This window comes from Pseudorasbora parva, chromosome 3 (assembly GCF_024679245.1).
Source record: "Pseudorasbora parva isolate DD20220531a chromosome 3, ASM2467924v1, whole genome shotgun sequence".
In the NCBI taxonomy this organism is placed as follows: Eukaryota; Metazoa; Chordata; class Actinopteri; order Cypriniformes; family Gobionidae; genus Pseudorasbora; species Pseudorasbora parva.
In genome coordinates, this window is record NC_090174.1 from 14,049,091 (window position 1) to 14,055,849 (window position 6,759).

The window sequence follows — 6,759 nt, forward strand, 5'->3', positions numbered from 1 at the left end:
TAAACGATACGATCGCGTGCTTCGTCATTCAAATGTGCTAACGGTTACTCCATTGTTGTTCTGTATAACACTAGTCTGACTCTGACGTGCAAAACCGTTTTGCTTGCTACCTCTAAGGTCTAGTCACATACAATAGTCCATAAACCGAATCATGTCCTCATAAACTGCGCGTAAAGACACACAAAGGCCCCTAAATACAGTACATACCACAGAGACGGACATCCTGATGTTGCCGTTTCTCCTGTTCAATTTATTTCAGCCTCAGATTTGATTGTGGATCATTATCTGTATTAGCTGAGATAGCGATGGGTTTCTCCACGCTTGAAGACGTCACCGCTTTGTGCACATTCGTCATTCTTTAGCTCCGCCCACACGATACGCCTCCAGGCGCTCGGTTTTTTCCGGAAAGACTCGGTACAGCCCATATTTCTTTTATAAATATGATAAAACTAAAGACTTTTCGGAGATATGAAGGATGCAATACTACGCTATAGGTACTCAAGATTGACATGAGATTGACTGAAACTGAGTGTTTCACCCCCCCTTTAATAATAAAGGATAGCAGATGTTAACATTATCATCTCAAAGCCCATTATAGTAATGTTTTTTTTAAACAAGTGATACAATGCTACACTGAAAAAATAAAACCCTTGGATCAACTTAAAAAAATTGAAGTAATCGATCACACGAAATATTTTACATTGACTCAAGTAAATAATTTAATTTAGTTTAATTTGAAAAGTTTAAATCCATGCAACCACTTTTTAAAGGTTGATTAAACTAATTATTTTAGATTGGAACAAACTAATTATTTTAAATTGGATCAAACTAACAAATCATTATTTTATGTTGGGATAAACTAATTATTTAAATTAAAACAAAGTAATATTTATAGGCCAAAGTAAATTAATTATTTTAGGTTGTCTCAAATTAAGATGTCATTATTTAAAATGTATAATCAAAACAAAAAAAGCTTTTAAAACATTTTGATCAATGACTATCATAACACTTTCCTTTAGAACACATTTATATTTATTGTTCAATGAACATGTTCACATGTATGAAGAACAGTCTGCTTCACACAAAAATACAAATTTGTTACAAATAATCAAATCACCACTTGATGACATCACATTAGTAGTAATATTAAATTAGGAATGTTTGTCCTGACAACACAGTTCACCATAAAACATCCTAAAATACAATTAAAATATTAAGATACAAATGTATTTCATGTCCATAAATGTATATGATGATGAACAGTCTCTTTCAGCTGAACACCAGAGACAAATCCTGGAACTGCTCCTCAGACAGTGAACAGTGAACACTGCATCAGTTTCTGATACAGAGCTGTAAGCTCTACATTTTAAGGGTTAGTTTACCCAAAAATAAAAATTCTGTCATTAATCACTTATTCTCATGTTGTTCGACACTAGTGAGACCTCTGTTCATCTTCGGAACACAATTGAAGATATTTTAGTTGAAATCCGATGGCTCAGACAGGCCTTTAATGACACCAATGTCATTTCTCTCTCTTAAGACCCATAAAGAGTTCTGATTGGGCCAGCGCTTCCCGTGTTGTGATTGGACAGCAGCTTAGCGCACTTTGCCCGGAAAGGTCCCGCCTCTTACCATAACGGGGCGATGCAAGCGCTGAATGCGCTCTTCTCCACGTAGGAGAGCAACGAGACCACGCCCCCTATTTTGTGTGTTCTTGTGGGTGGAGCGTTAGTCAACAAACGGTTCTAGTGACGTCATCACAGCAGGAAGTGCAGCGGTGTAGTCCAAACCGGCCGCTCGCTGTAGGCTTTGAAAGGGAACTTCTGTTAAATAAAATATCTCGCTTGGCATTGAACTTTGAGCTTTATAATTTTACAGGTATTATTTATGCTCTAACAGCAACATTTCACACTAACTAAAGTTTGAAAGATAGAATTGCGAAGAACGGGACCTTTAATGACAGAATATTCGTTTTTGGGCGAACTAAACCTTTAAATATAACCTATTTGTATGCAATATAGCAAGCAGGTTCCGGACCTCTGATCCTTCAATGACAATTTTAATGTCTTTTGGTGGATGAAGAGGATCCTCTTTCCCAGTGATAAAGATCGCCATGGTTGTTTGCTCCAGTTCTTCAATCTCATTTTCCTGCATAAAAAACAAAGAGAAAATAAGTACATTATAATTTCAGAACTCTCCCATTTTCAGCTCTTACACACTCTAAACTGAACTTGAATAGGCGCGTGACGAGTGAGAGCAAAGCGAGGCCGGTAAGTAATTGGATGATCAGTGCCAACTGCACGTCACACTGGTCTCAGAGCTTTCACAGAGGAGTGAAGGGAGAATAAAAGGAGGAGCGACGACAGTGAAGGAAGAGAGAGGACCAGGCATGGATTTTACATAGCATATAGGTGTTAAGTCATTTGCAAATGGATTCCTTTGGACACACTTATTTTGACAGTGTTCCAGGGAAGACAAGGAAAAAAAGATTGTTTTGGTACGTCTGGACATGGTCTAAGTGTTCACAGCTCAAAATTCAGCAACAAAGATTTCTTATAAATCGTGTTAAAATCTCATCTTGTGAGCTGAGTTTCTCATCACACCCCTATTTATTAAAAGTGGCTAGGAAAACCTAGACTATGACCATGTTAGTCTGTAGGTGTTATTTGTGTGAGCAAGTGAGAGAGATGCCCTTACCTGGTATTCTTTGAAAAGGTGCGCAAAAGGTTCGCCGAGGTAGATCAGAGATTTGAGGATGCATTCTCTTCTGATGGTGATGTCTGCAGTCTGAGTAAGAACAATAACTATGAATTAAAATTAAACAATTACAAAAAAAAAAAAAAAAAAAAACACTATTCAGCCATGGATCCCACTGATTATCAAATTCATAGATACCTCATCTAAAACCTGCAATGTCCTGGTGGACTCCTCCCTTGCTCCTGATGACCTCCAACAGTTTGGTGGAGTGCTTGTCCAACTGCACCAAGAACTTGTAATCCAACTTGTCACCAAAGGAACTGTTGTAATTCGCATGAACTTAAATTGATCTTAAAAGTAGAGCATACAGAAATAAGTTTAGAAGATGGTGAACACAAAACAGAATCCCCAGCACAACCGTACTAAATTACAACAACAACAACTCATTAGTGAATCAACAGTTAGGTCTAAAAATGTGGAATGCCAGGGTATGGCAAATGCCATACGTAAACGAGTAGTCGTGTGCCCAGTCTATTCTCTGCTATATGCTGACCTAAAACATTCACTTTCATAAAATCATCATCAAAGCAGTCCATATGTGACATCAGTTAGTTAATTCGAATCTCGAAGCATTGAAAATACATTTTGGTCCAAGTATCACAAAAACTATGACTTTCAATCTACGACGTGTTCCTCAAAAAAAGATTAAAATGGTTAATGAATCAGTGAATTAATCAATGATTCGGATCGCCAATGTCACGTGATTTCAGCAGTTCGGATCGCGTGTCGAACTCCCAAACTGCTGAAATCACGTGACATTGGCGATCCGAATCATTGATCAATTCACTGATTCACGAACCGTTTTAATCTTTTTTTAGGAACACGAAAGAGAAGACAATGCTGAATAAAGTCTTTTTGATATTTTTTGACCAAAATGTATTTTCGATGCTTCAAGAGAATCTAATCAACCAACTGATGTCACATATGGACTACTTTGATTATGTTTTTATTAGCTTTCTGGAAATGGACAGTAAAGTGGGCATTGACTGCATATGCTCTGGGACTAAAATATAAAATATCTTAAACTGTGTGTGAAGATGGAGGTCTTAAAAGTAAGGAACGACATTAGGGTGAGGAGTTAATGACATTAATTTCATTTTTGGGTGAACTAACCCTTTAAGAGCTGGAATAGAGTGTGGCCCCTTTAAGAGCTGCGAGTTTCACTATACACAAATCCGGCGAAACACGGAAGTAAAGCATCGCCGCCATTACTGCGTGCCTCGCTGCTAAGGACTTAGAGCAGTGCGTACACGAAAACACTTCTCAAATGAGGTTAATAGCTTAACAATGACTGATTCTCCCCTCATGTCATGTTATAATAGCCTACCTTTTTTCCCCTTATAAATTATTTTTATTTTTGTTACGAATGCATACTATTATTATTTTCCCCCCTGTTTGTATTCAGGATATTAAGAGCTGCTCCCTCAGGCTATATCTTTTCTGTATCCTATTTCGAATTCGAAGAAGTTGATTTTATGCAGCGATATTTGTTTGTAAATCTTGATACTTTCAATAATAATACAATTAATTGATTAATATATAAATAAATAGCAGCGCGCGGCAGTAACGTTAATGCACGGCGCGCTGTGATGAACGTAAAGAAAACCACTTAAAGACAGAGAATAATTAAAGCATACGTGTCCATTACAAACGGACCTAGTCACAATTAACGTTAGACATATATGAAATGATCAGTTACAAAAAATATGGCCTTATTAAATCAGCACGTAAACTTGCGTGACCTACCGATGTGCTCATGCATATGTTCACAAGCTGCAATAAATAGCCACGACCAGTTGTAGCAATAGAATACATCTTCCTACAGGTATAAGATTATTTTATTAATCATCTGGCATGCGATGAGCGTCAGAACCTAAACTACAGGGCATGAGTTCGGGATGGATTGGCCAGATACTGCATCCTACATCACAGATCAGCCGCTGCGTATGAATCACAGTGTCGTGAGGTTTTCAGGCAGTGGACTCGTACCATAATATGTCAGTAACAATAGAGAAAACTACGAAGTTACATTTGTGTAATTGTGACTTAAAGTCCCTTTGTAACAGGCACGTATGTTTTATTTATTTTCTGTTATCATTTACAGCGCGTCGTGCATTACTGCCGCGCGCTGCTCTAAGTGCAGCATATAAGTCCTCATAACTGTTCGTTATTTCATGTTCTCAAAACGTGTTTGTGTAAAACAATTCCATGATCACGGAAAGCAGGGCCCTAAAATTAGCAACACAGCTCACAATGACATTGTTCAGTTTTATTGCTGTCTTATACATTACATTTGGCAGACGCATTTATACATTAATACATCCTGTTGTCAATAAATTACCTTTCTGTAAGTTTTGGCCAATGCCTGACATCATCTACCCAATGTTCCCTTTCACCAGACATTTTATTTAATGTGCAGGATCCGCTTTCATTGAAATGTCATTAGAGGACACCGGCAAGTGTCACACCGTCACGCACTTCGCAGGCACGCAGTAATGGCGGCAGGCAAGATGGCGGCGCCCATAAAGTTCGCGGCGGATTTGTGTATTGAACTGCCGGTATTTTGTGTGTGTGTGTGGAACTGTGCCGCGATTCACGCAAACTGTGAGAAACACAGACTCGGGAGCACTCTTTTTCAGAAAAGTAACCTGCTTATTCGTTTTAGCTGATTGTAATGTATTTAGTTCAATACTGTAAGCAGTGATGGTGTTAATGATTTACCTCAGATATATGAGCAAGCGCTTCAGCGCGCTCGGACTGCAGAGAATGTGCTCAGCGAAAAAACACACTTTTCTTTTGAACTGGAGTCTAATAAAAGTTAAGCAGAAAATATAGTATCTTATATAGGCTATAACTGCACTTGTTTCGAGAAATGTTATTGTTAACTCTTTCCCTTGACACGGTCAATGCCCCCACAAAATGAATTTAGATAGTTTGCATGCATTTAGGTTATTACTCACCCACCCAATGAGGGGCTAAAATAACCGAACGTTATAGTTTGAATGAAGATTACGAACATTTCGAGTGCTATCTTAAAAGTTAATTTACACGCTATCAAGCGTTAGCGCTGAAATTACGGCCAGACTCAAGTCCCGTCAGATATACTTGAGGTAAAAACGTTAACGGTAGACAAAGTTTCTCTTACCTTATCAATGTTCCTCGTAGTTCTGTCTCGGAGCCTGGCTGGATGGGTCTGACGGCCACCGCTCAAGTTCGTGCTGTGTTCTTCTCAGACAGTTCTCAGACTTTTTTTTTTTTTTTTTTTTTTGAACCACAGAGAGCGGGATCTGCAAGTCAACAATGCGCATGTGCAAATCCTGCTTAATCTAAAAAAAAATGCTCTGATCAAATTAATAAATTCAGTTTAATGTCCCGCTGCCCATTTAGATTCTATCAATGTAAAAAAATGGATTGAACCATAAATCTAAGCTAAAATGTTTACTTGACATGAAAAAATTAAAAAAATTAAGCTATTTCAATGAGAAAATACACATTAAACGAACAACACTAAAGTTATACTTTTTTCAGTGTAACGATAACAATTAAAACGACAGTTAATAACAATAGGTAGGTATGGGAAGGTCTAAACATGAGATAACGTGTACGTGTTCTTAGAATGTACAAAAAATGACAAACTTTGATGTTTATGGAAACCCCATTAGAAACTGAAAAGTTTTCTTGCAGATCTCGTTGCCTTCAATGAAATAAGTTGTTCAGGCCCACTTTCTGTTTGTCGGGGTCCTCTTTGTGGATGTAACCATAGTTTGTACTGTGCGTCTGTTTGCCTCTAAATGTCCAATAATCCACATGTCCTGCCACTCTTTTTCCGCAGCTAAAGAATCCAGCCGTATGTTGTACATAATGTCTGGACAAAGCTTCTGGCAACAGGACTGTCTCCAGTACAGAGAGTTCTCTTTTCTCCTCGTGTAGCATTTACAGTCAAAGTTACGGATTATCACAGCTCGTCTGAGATAATCTTTGTGGCATCCATCTTCACTAAAT

General features: G+C 38.0%; 1 long non-coding RNA gene across 1 annotated transcript; it reads right to left on the bottom strand.

Annotated features, from left to right (window-relative positions):
- Positions 1–862: 862 nt before the first annotated feature.
- Positions 863–5,997, bottom strand: LOC137071774 (uncharacterized). The gene is made up of 4 exons (XR_010904489.1): positions 5,903–5,997; positions 2,896–3,047; positions 2,698–2,787; positions 863–2,148 (listed from the first exon to the last, which is right to left on the bottom strand). It is a non-coding gene; the product is annotated as an uncharacterized lncRNA (long non-coding RNA).
- Between the last annotated feature and the right edge of the window lie 762 nt (positions 5,998–6,759).